Consider the following 15932-nt stretch of genomic DNA (forward strand, 5'->3'; position numbering starts at 1 on the left):
TCAGAGACAATTTGTAAGGCCGGCTGTTAAAGCCAGGCCAGAGCCTGCAGAACAGCTGGAGCGCCTCAATGATTGATAAACGCGGCAGCGAGAATTCGGTCTCTCCCTGAATGAAGACAAAGACCGGCCGTGCTCAGCCAGGGTGCAACGCCGCCGCGTCGTTAAGTGGGGAGTCACTCTGGACGTGCCCCGGACCTCAGCTGGGAGAGTTGAGACGCCAAGAGGTAAGGTCAGGACCCAAACTAATTACCATTTTATGACAAAACGGTTCTTTTGTCGTTGTTATATAATTGATTTACCTTTCAGGGGAGATCATTATGAAGTGGCTTTGTGCTGGACTGTGTGTGTGTGTGTGTGTGGGGGGGGGGGGGTGCTGGGGTTAAAGGGATCTGTCTCAGACGTGTACGAAACCATGTCTACACACACACACACACACACACATGCGCAGAGACGCACTCACATCTACATGCACTGTGACGCACTCACGTACCTAGAAATTAGTCTTTATGCAAAATATTGGGGATTTTTTTCACATTTATTGAATGAAAAGCGAGACTTGAATTGCTGTCAAGATGGGCATTCATATCAAACAACCTTTTAGGTGTACTGAGTGCCCCTTGCATAAACATTACAGGGGAAGTACTGACCCATAGAAGATAATCACACACACACACACACACACACACACGAGCGGCTATGTGCCGCCAAGATGTGATGACTTGTATCTGCTATCACTTCAGCCTCAATTGAGGATGATTAAAAACACATCATATTCTATTGATCGTGGCGGATCTAGTCAGTCATATTCTATTGATCGTGGCGGATCTAGTCAGGTCCAGCGCATATTGATAGAGGCGTACTCAGTCGGTCCACTGCTCCCCTGTGTGTGTGACCCATGCAGGACCAGGTCACAGTGGCAGCTGATGACCAACTCGGTACAAATAGATGTCCTATATGTTCTCAGATACAGATTGATGCTCCGACAGGTGTATCTATTATTCTGAAGTATTCACTTGTTTTTTGATGGGGGGGGGGGCGGGGTATTTCGGCCGGGCGGCTTTAGCAAACACGCTGCCCACTTTCTTTGTTTGATTCAGCGAACGAGCGAGGCAGCGTGGGATACGTCCAACCCTGACCTATTAAATGGCAGGCTTCTGTGGAGGGCCCCGCGGCACAAATTGAAAAGTTTTCACTCGGTAAGTGAAATGTATGGCTCTGCCTCCAGTCTATAGAGATGGAGGAAGTGGGGGGGGGGGATTGTTCTATTTTAATTCCCAACTTGATTCTCGCCGTCCTCCTCCACCACGGATCTCAGGGACATCCATCCTGCCGTGCGGAGTCGGCCGTTTGAGCTGCCCGCGGCTGACGATGAATGAGTGAATATTGATGAACGTGAAAGATGTGCCGAGGCCCCGTTTCTCTTCGGGGTGCGGAGGCGGGGGAGGAGAGCGTCCACGGGGCCTCCCCCGGGGAGAGAGCACCCCTCTCCATATTCACAATATTCCCTGTGAAGTTCAGAGAGAGATATCAATCTCACTTTGAGGCCCTGGGCCTTCATTTGTTTGTGAGAGATGCGGCGCGCTGCTCAGTTGACTGTGCCAATTCTTCAAACCCCACTTACAGTAGACACACACACACGCACACACACACACAGACAGAGTGGAGCATCTGCCGCCCCTGCTCCGTGCGCGTCCTGCGTCCCTGGTATCCTCAGGAGCCGGTCTGCGCTGCGGTGCACCAGGGCCTTGATTGAAGAAACACTCGTCTCTGTCGCCACCTGAGTGTTAGGAATAAAAAATCCACCATGGTTGTTTGGGCAGAAGCATGAGGACTGTACCCTGGATAAATGGGTTGGTTTTTCCTTGTCACACTTCTTGTGAGAGACAATTGTGTGCGAGAGGGATGGTACAGTAGGGTCATCTCGCATCGGGGGACATAGTTGCTGAACTGGAGTTTTCGTATTAGATATTTACATAACGTTGAAACAGAAAGGCAACTTTCAGTGTAATATTTGCATGGAATAACATTTCGCTGGAGAAAAACCATTATGGTAAATGGACTGCGCTTACGTATATAGCGCTTTTATCCAAAGCACTTTACAGTTGTCTCTCATTCACCCATTCACACACATTCACACACCAATGGTGGCAGCTGTCATGCAAGGTACTAGACTTTGGGGTTCGGTGTCTTGCCCAAGGACACTTCGACATGTGGACAGGAGGAGCCGGGATTCAAACCGCCGACCCTACGATCATCGGATGACCCGCTCTACCTCCTGAGATACAGCCGCCCCTAGCTCTGTTTACTGTACATTTTAAGGTGAGAGACTTTCTCAGGTCAGTATGCTAACACCACTATGTGCAGCTAATCTACAGAGGCGTGTCCTGTTTAAAACTCAAGCCTGACACTGGAGAGCACGGGTGGAGAACACATGTTAAATTGCTACTGTGGAACAGTACATCTGTATTCCTCACAGAAACAAGAGGTTTTTAGCCACTGTCAGAGGCGGGAACGACCAATAATGACTCTATGAAGCAAAATAATTACACGCATCCCTACAAACCCAGCCATCGCTCACCTCAATGAACACCTCTCTCTCTCTTGCTCTCTCTCTCACTCTCTCTTTATCTCTGTCTCTCTTCCTCTCTCTCTCTCTCTCTCTCTCTCTCTCTCTCTTCTTCGCTCTCTCTCTCTCTCGCCTGCCTGACACATCCTCTCAAACCCACCAGTGTACAACCAAACACTTCCTGTCACTGACAGGATCTCCTTGCTCTGACACTTTCATGGAATGAATATTTCCAACAGGCTGACTCTACCTTCCCTTTCTGTGTCTCCCTCTGTGTATCTCTCTCTCTCTCTCTCTCTCTCTCTCTCTCTCTCTCTCTCCACCCCTCCGCCTCCCCCCTCCCTGTCTCAGTGCTAGTCTTGAGCCCAACCTGGCGCAGGTTTTAGCAGGGCAATGGTCCATGCAGGCCTTTTTTTCCACAGTGGGTTCCTAATTGGACTCTCCGCCCTAGCGTGCGTTCAGTTGGGCCTGCTTTACCTACACTATTGATCGCAGTCAATGTTCTGGACTCAGTCCAGCTGACCTCGGAGGAGAAGCTAGATACATCACTGTCCCAACGGGACCTCCAGAGACTGGGCAGCACCAACAACACGCACGCATGTCCAGGACTCATCAACGACTACATCTGCCCACAACAAAGACACCAGAAAACGTTGGATAGACTTTTCAGTTTCACTTCGAAGAAAGCAGAAGCTGATTTTCATATTAAAAAATTATATATATATACACACACACACACACACAAAAAGTATTTGTTCTATAGATGGCCATACAGCTTTACAATCCTTGGCTTCGGCATGTCTTAACCCTGCATGCTAATTAGAATCTTGCAATCATGTTAACATTGATCCTAATTTGTGCACCATGACTATGTGTTTCTTACGTGACTCAGAGTAACTGATGGATACACAACCAGGCGACGTCTCTCCTGCCCACGGAACCAGCTCTGTGCCTGATGAGAACCAGCTCTGTGCCTGATGAGAACCAGCTCTGTGCCTGATGAGAACCAGCTCTGTGCCTGATGAGACCTCACTGGGGGGGGGGGGGGGGGCAACGCCTTAAATTAATTAACATCGGACCTCTTGTAGCTGCTCACTTCTGTAAACAAACACTTTAATATGCAGTAATTAATTAAATCTGCCAAGCTCCTCTGCGCCTCACATAGATCTTCCTTCACTCTCTCTCTCTTTCTCTCACCCTCTCTCTCTCTTTCTCTCTCTCTCTCTTTCTCTCTCATCTGGGTGTGTGTTGAGGGATAAGGGCTGAAAACACTACTTTTCCCAACACACTTCATTCTAAGCTCAGGCTTTCAACCGTGCTCTCTTGAAATAGTGCAGTTTTATTAAATTTGACTTCTAAAAGACTCAGTTCTGTACCACAATCACTGAATGAACATATCCAACATATCCAACACCCGCCTTCCTCCCGACCAGCGGGTCTCCAGAGTTCCCGACCAGCGGGTCTCCAGAGTTCCTGACCAGCGGGTCTCCAGGGTTCCTGACCAGCGGGTCTCCAGGGTTCCTGACCAGCGGGTCTCCAGGGTTTTCGACCAGCGGGTCTCCAGGGTTCCCGACCAGCGGGTCTCCGGTGCTAGGGGGTCCTGACCAGCGGGTCTCCGGTTCTAGGGGGTTCCTGAGCAGAGGGTCTCCGGCGCTAGGGGGTCCTGACCAGCGGGTCTCCGGCGCTTGGGGGGTCCCGACCAGCGGGTCTCCGGCGCTAGGGGGTTCCTCAGCAGCGCTGGTGGACTGTGATCATGAAGAATAATGTATGGCCTGGCAGAAGATTATGGGAGCTAATTACTTCTCTTGGCTTCGTGATGTCACATCTGATGCTGACACGGCCTGGCCAGGGTGGCCCCATGTGACGGTTTGTCTGGACGGCCCAACCGCCATCCACCATCCGTGGACTCGCCCCTGTTACGTTTGACTGTTATTGAGCTGCATTGTTTCTGTTCCTATAGCTAGAAGCTCCTTCCATACACCCCAGCATGCTGGTCTCTGAGACAGACCTCATCACAAGAGCATCGTTCCAAACCACCCTCTGTAATGGAAACAGTCATCAGGATCATTCACGCATTATCAAAATTGTTTGAATGCTAAATCCTTAAAGGAGAATGTTCGTTTTTGACAACCTGGACCTTATTTACGGCATATTATAAGACGTTTGACTCACCGAGATCACTTTGGTGTAATTCGGAGGCCTGTAGAAGAAATTTAAACTCCAGTGCGAGCCAAGTATATCCATGTAATGGCGGTGGACGGGACACTGAGAATGCAGCTTCTAAAAAATCTATTTTCTGCCACGAAACGGTTGTTTTCACCAATCTGTTTTTATGAATCGCTAGTTGTGCTTACATAGAGCGAGGGCTTGTTGTGGTTTTCACATGCCTCTGTTATATGATCTTTAGAAACGTCTTTAGAAACGAAATATAGCTTCCCCACTTGCTCCAGCACGCATGCGCACAGCGCGCAGACTGGCTATTCTCCATCTGTAGGCTACACTCGCGGCTCACATTCTCACGCTACGATCAGCTTCCATCATATTCTAAGTCATCTTCTATATCCTCAAAATCTGATAAATATTCAGCCATATTGCACACAATATTCCAGGCACCAACAAGCCAATCGTAGCGTAGATAATGTGAGCCGCGAGTGTAGCTTACAGACGGAGAATAGCCAGTCTGCGCGCTGCGTGCTGGAGCGAGTGGGGAAGCTATATTTAGTTTCTAAAGATGTTTCTAAAGTTCATATAACAGAGGCATGTGAAAACCACAACAAGCCCTCGCTCTATGGAAGCACAACTAGCGATTCATAAAAACAGATTGTTGAAAACAACCGTTTCGGGGCAGAAAATAGATTTTTTTAGAAGCTGCATTCTTAGTGCCCCGTCCGCCGCCATTACATGGATATACTTGGCTCGCGCTGGATTTTAAAATTCTTCTACAGGCCTCCGAATTACACCAAAGTTATCTCAGTGAGTCAAACGTCTTATAATATTCCGTAAATAATGTCCGGGTTGTCAAAAACGAACATTCTCCTTTAAATCAGCCGACTATCAATTAAATTCGGATTGTGTGGATTTCTAGTCGGCAGTAAACATTCAGTATATCTAAAACACAAGCATTTATGGAAATCCAGGAGCTGGGACTGGAGAGGGGATCCGGGGGCATCGCTGCTCAGGTAAGCTGCTTTTTGAGGGTTTGTGTAAATCCTAAAGTCCAAAAGTCAATTACTGGGTCATCTCAAGCGTGTGCTCCTCAAAGACTCAGATGCTTTATTGGACAGGTTTTAATTCATCAGGGCTTCTCAGGTCTCTTTCATGCCGCCCAGAGAGAGAGAGAGAGAGAGAGAGAGAGAGAGAGAGGGAGCAATGCACCTCCTTCAGATGGCCGGTGTCATATGACACACACACACACACACACACACGCACACACACACACACACACACACACACTCAGCAGTGCCCAAAAACAACTCTCAGGTGGTCTGCCTCGCTCTACTGACCAGAGTATTACCCCCCCCCCCACACACACACACCACACCCCCCCACCCACCTCCCTCAACACACACAACCCACTCGATGCAGACCACCGATGAATAAATGACAGTCATCCCCCCAACACAGTGATAGCATCCTTTTAAATGTAACAGGATGACGCCAACATAGATTTCAATCATAACTCGTCAATAACTCTATTAACCATTTATCAGGTGTCTTTAATATCAACAGAATGTATTCCTTCATTGTGACGTTACTATTGTTATCACATGTCTATGGTCTGAGGTTTGAAGGGAGGCTCTCCTTATGTAGGTTAATATCCTTCTACCCAGTAGGCTCCTACTGCCATTGTTCAGTAGAACAAACTCATTATCTCACAGCAGGCTTGGCAAAACAACCATCCATTACAATTACAACAGGAGCAGGTACTAATACCTCTCTCCCAGCTCCTCGCTGCTCGCTGGATGTTCTGTAGCACCAGGCTGCCGTGGCAGACGCTGTTTGCTGTTGATAAATGTAAGAATGGATCCACTTCGTCTAATATCTCTGAAGATGGATTCGATGGAATAGACGTGTTGGCCTGAGCGAGTTTAAACCTTAGTCCTTCTCCACTGTGACTAGCCAGAATGGGACGCTTGTATACAAACGTAAATGTGTTTCTCAGGAGTTTCCTGTCCTTCTCTTTCTTCCAGCTCCTCTCTCTCCCTCCCCTCCATCTGTCACACAATAGATTGTAATCTTTAATCCATGAGCAGCCATTGAACATTGAACACCAGTGAATCTGTTTTTCTTCCCAGCTTCCTGTACAGGCCCCTCAGCTCCACGCTGCCGTTCGGTGTCTCTCTAACACACCAACGCACGCGCACTCACTCTCTCTCTCTCTCTCTCGCACACACACACACACACACACGCACACACACTGTCTCTCTCTCTTTCTCTCTCTCGCACACACACACACACACACACGCACACACACACTCTCTCTCTCTCTCTCTCTCTCTCTCTCTCTCTCTCTCGCACACACACACACACACGCACACACTCTCTCTCTCTCTCTTCTCTCTCTCTCGCACACACACACACACGCACACACACACACTCTCTCTCTCACACACACACACACACACACACACACTCTCTCTCTCTCTCTCGCGCACACACACACACACACACGCACACACACACACGCACCACACAAACACTGATAAACACACACATGCACTCCCACAAGCATACACTTCACTCATCACTTGTGCACACACACGCGCGCGCACACACACACACACACAGAAACACACACACACACACACAGAAACACACTCATTGTGTGCCATCATGGCACCATATGACACTGTCATCATTTGGTAATTAAACCCTCGCTGGCTTTAAATATGAAAAGCTGGCATGAGCTGATGATGATGATGCTGGCTGTCGTACAGCCCAGATTTCCACCAAGCTCTCCAGATTTCAGGCAGGAAACATCTTGTTTCCACGTTCTCTTACTTTCTGCCTGCCTTTTTTTGTCAATATGTTAAAGCTGTGAAGGCAGACTGCAGAAAAACACATTGTGCTTTTGGAATCTCTCCCGCTGCCCTGAGAGAAATGGACTTTCTTGTAGGCGGCTCTGAAACGTGGCTCCAGTGAAACCTGGCCTGTGATTTCTGCCTTTTAAAGAGCAAGAGGACGGAGACAGACACATCTGACGTCCATGTTGGCGGAGATGAATGATGTCCGCCGCCCGTATGCAGAGGGCTCCGTTGGCTAACATGGGCGGGGGGGGGGGGGGGGCAGGGCTGAGGAAGGGAGGCTTATTTAATGCTTGAAACAGAAATAAATGGGACACTATTTTTACAGAGAATGGGGGTGTGGGCGGGGCGGTACAGGGGGAGGGTAGGATGGGGGAGGGTCTGTCCGAGGAGAGCAGGCAGGAAGGGAAAATTGCGACGCCGACGCCGTAACATTAATCTGATGCCCCCTAACTTCCCCCGGCCCTCCGGCGGCCCACCAGGGACAGTGTTGACCAGTGTAATGGACTATGTGAACAACCCCCCCCCCCCCCCACCCCCCCTCCATAATCACCTCTCTCCCTCCAATTTCAACCTGCGTCTCCCGTCAACTCCGGCAGTCGCCCAGCAGGCCGAATGGACCGTCTGCCAATGAGGAGAGGGTCTGGAGACATCCCACGCAGCTTTATCTCCCTTTAATACCTCTATCTGAGTCCCTCCAGTTGGGATGGCCCCGCGTGGCCCCCGCGTGCTGGATGAGGAGGGAGGCGTGTGGGGGAGGGGGGCCCGCTCTCTCTGGGCGGGGAGAAAAGCAAGGTCAGGTCTTTGTCTCAAGTCATAGAGTGCTAACTGTTTTAATGATTGTGGATTGCATGTGTATCCTGTATGTGTATTGGCCACAGGTATAGTGGATTAACACCTCTCTGTACTTTATGCGGGCACGCAGACACACGCACACACACATGCACACACATGCATACATACACACACACATGCACGCACACATACACATTTCAAACTAAATTCATATTAACTTTCTGTGCGTGTTGGTGTCTAAATCTGGACTCTGGAGTCGGCTTCTTATTCTCTGATGAGTTCCTGAAATATTACACCAAATGAAGAGAAAATAATACAGCCCACTTTTGGCTTCACAGAGATGAAACCTTTCATCTGCATATTTCTATGTAACAGTTCTGTCAAAAATATTCAGTGTTTACATATAGATTCATCAAATAACTTCTTAAATAACGTATTTTAGGGATATCAATGAATTGGTCTGAAAGAGATTGAGCTCCTCAGTTGGAAAGTGATTTGGGATTTGACTTCAACAACAACCAGTGCCTGGTATTAGACTAGTCACAGACTGATCCAATGGGCCACCATACATGGATGGACATTAATAGATCACTGTCATATACTGTACAGTTAAAACACAAAGATATTAAGTTGTTCTTATGGAATATTTTGTCTCAGATAGAAAAGCGCATGTCTCTTCCCTCGCTACTGGTCCAGTGGCCTTATAGCCATTATACTGTAGGTCCTGAAGCATTGCACTGTGCTATAATACAAAATGTTTGTTAAATAGCCGATTTAGATGCTATAATGTTTTAATGTTGAATTTTATAGCTTTATCACGCTCTGTCGTTCTTGTGAATATTGTAATATTGTATTTTTACTGGTTACTCATCTGTTAATGTTCCACTTAGTAACCTTTATAATCCTCCTCACTTTTTCTTTGTATTCCCTCGCACTGTTAAACACACTGGGAAAGTTTCCATCAAACTGTGTGTGTAGACTACTACATGTGTGTGTGCGTGTGTGTGTGTGTGTGTGTGTGTGTGTGTGTGTGTGTGTGGAGACTGCTACATGTGTGTGTGTGTGTGTGTGTGTGTGTGTGTGTGTGTGTGTGTGTGTGTGTGTGTGTGTAGACTGCTACATGTGTGTGGGTGTGTGTGTGTGTGTGTGTGTGTTTGTGTGTTTATAAGGGAGATTTCTTTATTTCACCAAACCCCACACTGTCCCCAATTGCTTTGTCATTATTCATCAGTATGTTGGTGTGAGGTGATTATACTCAATTAAAGACCCCTATGAACCACTGATGTAGAATAGCCTACAGTACATGTTTTTCATTGTGCTCCATGTTACTAATATGAAAGTTACAAAAACAACATATTTAATTAGCCTTATTGCACGTATTTATTTCATGCCCATAAGCAACGTAGCCTATGTAAGCATTTAGTTTTAAAGTTAACATGTTGGCATGTGTGTGTGTGTGTGTGTGTGTGTGTGTGTGTGTGTGTGTGTGTGTGTGTGTGTGTGTGTGTTGAGGCCTATACTCATCATCGATATGAATATCACTTGCAAATTCTCTAGTAAACGTATTTACTGTAGGTCTCGTTTTTGAAAAAGACAGACGGGGCCTCTTCATCTGCTTAACATGGATATAGATTAGCCTAGATTAGACTAGCACTGTAGGTCTAGACTGACCCACTATTCGACGTGCCTAAAATTGGGTCCAGAAACCATGGTGACCGTTCAAAAAAGGTTGCTTGCTTTTACTGTACATGGGGATACTATTGGAATTCCCAAGGAAAACGCGTCAAAACATTTTAGTTTTTTTGCAATACTACGTCAAGATTAACGATGATAATTAAATCCTGGGTCCTAGTTGACATGGGAGATTGACCGCGTATGCTCTAAATTGCATCGTTATAACGTTATTGTGAGGACTTTTACATTGGAAACGATTTAATTGATACGGAGACTGCGTGAGAATGCCACCAGTGAACAGTAAGCACTCTGCAACACTTTCACCACCGATAACTACCTCCTAACTTTTCTGAGACAACTTTGCAGAATTTAAGGAGCAAGATAGATTGTTATAAGATTTGCGTATGAATCCAAAACATACGTACCATTTACAAACTGTGTAATCTGCAAACTGCGCATATCCACCTGTCATGATTCCCAACTTGTAGCCTCCCGGTGCGACTGTATCTTAACATATCTCCATACTAAATGCGCTCTTTTTACCCCCGGTGGGCAAGTTTTATTCATTCTTTACATGCGACACCTGAAACGCTTTATGTACTTTGATTTCTATTTTGCTCTTTTATCAATTCCTAGCTCAGTGGAGCAGGGTTGCTTCCCTTTTTGTTGTCGCCTAAACCGTTTAGTTTTGGATGATCGGTCAAAGATTCTGACAACCAGCGGGGAGAGGCGCGACGCCCAGCCGAGGAGGGAGCGCAGGAGGCCGGACAGATCTATTGGGCTGCATCGAGGAGACGGACCATTAGACAGGGGAAAGCCATGCCTCACAGCCTTGGTCGATCAGGTAAGGATTTCTCTCTACTGCTACCCCCCTCCTCTGAGCGCCCTCTCTGCCTCTCAAAGAGTGTCAATGTGGATTTGCTGGCGGGAGAGGTGCTGCCCTCTGTTCTAAAAGGTGAGCTTGAGTTAACTTGCAGTCTTATGGTTAGTCAAACGATCACAAATATTTAATTTCTAGTGCAACACTGAATAGTTTGTGTTGAAACTTTATGGGCACCTGCAGGTGTATGTTTACGCATGCGTTTGGCGGCCTAAAGGTTATAGCTAGGCTACACTATGAGTCATCTTTCTCCTGTTTCTGAATAAGGTACCCAAAAATGTCATCATTAGTATTAATATAATGCCAAGGGTTTAGCTTATCAAACGTCGTTTTGTGTGGGGCTTTAATTGAATACATAGATCACATTCTAATTCACCTCTCGATTTTGGGTTTAAATGGGAAGATCAATGGAAAACAGTTGTAATGATCTAATTAATTATGGCAAAATTAAAAGCAAGTACAAAATCAATCTCTGACGGTGTCGGGGAGAGAGTTAAATTGATAGTCCATCTGCTCCCGTTATAAAGCACATGAATAAGCACTCTAAGGGCGCAGCTGATATCACGTCGCTGGGCGTCCCGTCCCCTCCGTTGTCATGAGAGCAGAGTAGGCCTGCAGGTGATTCCCTCATCATTTAGACGCTCTCTTGACTAATCGTGCAAAAACCAGGCCGGGGAAAAGGGGGTTGTTAGTTGAAGGTATATAGTCCACACAGAACATGGAAGCAAGTCTGCATGGATAAGAGCCACGACATTTATGTCTGGATTTGAATTAGACCCATGCCCTCACTTTGGGGTCAATGCGGTGGGAGCACGGGATTGAAAACAAATTGTTTTCATAATAAGCTAATAACCACAACGATGATAACAATAGTAATAGTATTGTAATAATACTAATGAAAATCAATGACAACAATAACTACAATAATGATGTAATCAATAGCAACATTAACAATACTACTAGCCTACTGATTATTATCATTATGATTATTATGATGAGGATGATGATTATTATTATTATTATTATTATTATTATTAGTAGTAGTAGTAGTAGCAGTAGTAGTAGTAGTAGTAGTAGTAGTGGTAGTAGTAGTAGTAGTAGTAGTAGTAGTAGTGGTAGTAACCTAGTAGTAGTATACATAATAATAATCATCATCATAATCATAATAGTAGCCTAATATCATTGCAAATAATAATAATAATAATAATAATAATAATCGGATTATATGATTCGTATTGGTATTAGCATTATGGTTATTGTTATTATTACTGACCTCAAGTAGCCTACTGACATAATATATTATCGTATATTAATGTACGAAATATTAGCATTCACAACACACTTGAATAGTTAAAATAGTTTAATCACAAACAACCACAATATTAAAGTTGAATGCAAGACTGCATAGCCTATAATAGGATTTAGGTGTCAAATATCCCCAGTCGATATTAAATAGGCTAAATGTCTTGTGTTTTACAGTGATTAAACAGGCTGTTCTTTAATCTCATTTACAATGATGGAAGTTATTTTACTGTTCCCTTAACAAGTCTGTGTATCCCCAATAATCTTACAAGGCCTACCCATAACAAGCAGAAATATAGACACTTACAGAGAAAAAAGAAGAGTTACCTATAATAATAATTTATCTTATACTCGCTGACTATTGATCTAGACAATTCCACAAGTCAGATCTACAGACTAAAGTGCACCAATAGTTGACATGGCCTTTGGTAAATCAATCTCATCTACATGTAGCCTACAGTAAGAAGTGAACTTACACCACGCGAGCAGTTCCGACCTGAGGTGCAGGGGAGCTAGATGCTGAAGAGAAAAAAACTGGAAAAAAAACAGCAATCATCGATTGGTGACGTGGGGATGGAAACATAAAAGAGAACAGAAACCACAAGCTTCAAAACGGGAGAAACGGATTTCCATCTCCCCCACAGGAAAGTCATGCTTTCGATAGCGAACTTTGCAGGACATGGCAGTGACATGTCGCTAAAGCGTCTGTTCAGTCCCCAAGCGCGCAGTGTCTCCCCCTCTCTCTCACCCCTTCCTCCAGATCTCACTCAGTATTTCTGCAGCTCATTAACATCTCACAACTATAAACACCATTATCATAGAAATATGTGTTTAGGAAATGCCATACGGTAAAATGAATAGGCTATGAATAGGCTACCCATATATAGGCTATTGTGCGTAATTTGGCGATTTTATTCATGCACCTTGCATCAATGGTATTACAGCATTTGTGGAAATAATAGCTGTTACCCTAATGAGCTGCGAAATTTGAGTGTATAGATACTGTGCATCGCCTATGATAGTAATATCAATGGGATATCAATGAAAACATAAATTCTAGAATTTAAATTACACGTGATATGATCCGAGTTAGTCTAGACTCAGTTTCTTAATTATCACGCCATTTGTTTTGCTACTCCTCTACACGGGAGCGTCGCCATGGCGGTGCAAAGGGCACGGGGGCAAATCGGGGTGTTGTGGGGAAATAGCAGCAGCTTTAGGGCAAAAGTGCAGCGATGTGTGAAATTACAGCCCATGGTGCTACATATTGTACCAGAAGCTCCCTCCAAAAAGCTGAAACAAAAAGAGGAATCGTCCTCAAACTTGTCCAGAGGGCAGAACGCAACACGGCCTCCTATTCCATTGAAAAGTCCGACATCCACAAAGGTTCACTGTCTAAATAACAGGGACTTACTGTAGGTTTGGCCAACTGGCAGATTCCCTTCCTTGATAATGAAGAGGAGGGAGAGTAAAACTATTATTATAAAAGGATAATATTACAATAACACAACTAAGAAGATAACACCTATAATTACACTACATTAGCCTGCAATGATATATATTATTATTCTATTCCTAATTGTAGTCATACTAATTTGCATGATCATTATTACACTTTATAGTAGTATAGTCTATAAAAATAATAATAATAATAACAAATATTATTATTATTATTATTGTTGTTGTTGTTGTTGTTGTTATTGGCGTTATTAGTTGATCATAACATATGTATATTTTTCAGTTATCGCAATATAATGCTATATGTTCTATTTTTTCTGTCTAAATAACAGGGACTTACTGTAGGTTTGGCCAACTGGCAGATTCCCTTCCTTGATAATGAAGAGGAGGGAGAGTAAAACTATTATTATAAAAGGATAATATTACAAAGCAACTGAGGTTTTGTTGTTAGTTGATAGGATGAGGATGGTTTATACGAGGAGCGCTAATATCAACGAGATTACCTTCATTTTCTTTTTTTCTTTTCTAAGAAAGCCCTTTTGTTTGTTTACTTGGGCTATTATATGTTAGGCATGCTCTTCAAAGCATGAAGTGAACACACTAATGAATAATTTGTTTTGCATATATATGCTTGCGTTTTCATTCACAAACTCATTGCGTCCTTATAAATGCGACCATTTGCCTGCCACTCCAACTGAATAATTTGAGAGAATTTCGAGTTGAGATGTGGCTCACCTTTTTACCAGTCTGGAGACAAACATGACATGGACAGGTCATTCGAATCAACATTAGTTGGATTTGTAGTAGCCTAGTATTATAACAGGTTATTAGCTGTATTGTAACAGTTTAGCAGCCCGTTGTGTGTCCTGATATGGTGCAGTTCGTTCCCATGCTTCTAAAAGATTCAAAAGGAAACGGAGAAAAGGGAGAAAAAACTGTAGCCTATTACTAAATCAACACTGGAATTGCACTGATTTGTTTGCCAAACTTTTTATTGAATAGGCTAATAGCTCATTATTAGCAGTGCGTTAATCTATCCTGCTACAGTAACACTCAACCTCTGACCCGACCCACTCCCTGGCAGCAGCACCGCTGAGGCCGCCTAGCAGCTTGACAAACCTAAGAGCGCCATCTACAGAGCAATGAAGCAAACAGCTTGTTGAATGAGAGCAGCCATTCCTACCCTACTGTAAACACATCCTGCTCAATGAGGACCAATAGCTCAATAAAGACGTGGCCTATAGCAACGGCAAAGCTACAATCAAACCCAATCGAGGATTTTCACAATATGCCGTTGCATCTTTGTTTTGAATGGTTAGTGTTAATTAGGGTTTGTCTAACATTCAGTGAAGTGGCATGTTTCAGTTAGGCCTCTGGGTTAGCCTACCATAATAAACACACCTTAAATACCAACTCTTTCAAATGGACCGTTGTGACAATCTGGAGAGAGAGTGCCTTTAAACTTTGAACAACACACACTTTAGAAATAAAATTGATCTTGCCGGGTTTGCCTCTTTTCACCAGCTGTCTCTAATTTCTTTGATTCCTAACCTCAAAGTCTCATCATTTCCCCTTTCGTCTCCCTCCCCTTCCGAACTGTCGGATACTGGGACCTCCTCATTTGGGCTCCAGGTTTTCGCGTTGGCGAATCACAAAGTGTTGGAATCTATTGCCTTTGTCTGACAAGCCATCCATCTCTATGCGAGGGGATCTGTGGGGTGGAGGGAGGGAGGGGGAGGAGGGATAGGAGAAAGGGGGGGTATCAGTAGGACTGCAGCTTTTAGAAACAGAAACGCAAGGAGAGGGGCTTCATTCTCAGCCAAAAGCTTCGTTTAGGCACAGCCCATTGTCGATGAGAGGGGGATAGAGAGACACTTTCGGCGTGTCTATGTTGCCCCTGTCACCACCGCCCCCGTCTGATTAAACCCGAGACCCGCCAGTCCCCGCCACCGACAAGAAGACGGATTTTCTACCGCAGTTTCGCGACTGGACCGTTGGAGACTCCGCCGACTATTAACGGCTGTTGTTTTCTTCATGATGTCGTTTAACGACATCTAGAGAGACCCAGGTTTTTAGCGAATGTTGCGACCGGTGACCGGCACGGAAGAAGCGTGGGTCATGCTCCGCACCTGACAGACCTCGGTAGGCTATTCACTCAACGGACTGAGTTTAAACTTAGCCGTTTTCCAAGAAGTTATTCGCCTACTGCCAACGGACATAGACTCTTATTGTA

This window comes from Borostomias antarcticus, assembly GCF_949987555.1.
Source record: "Borostomias antarcticus genome assembly, chromosome: 25".
NCBI classification, from domain to species: domain Eukaryota; kingdom Metazoa; phylum Chordata; class Actinopteri; order Stomiiformes; family Stomiidae; genus Borostomias; species Borostomias antarcticus.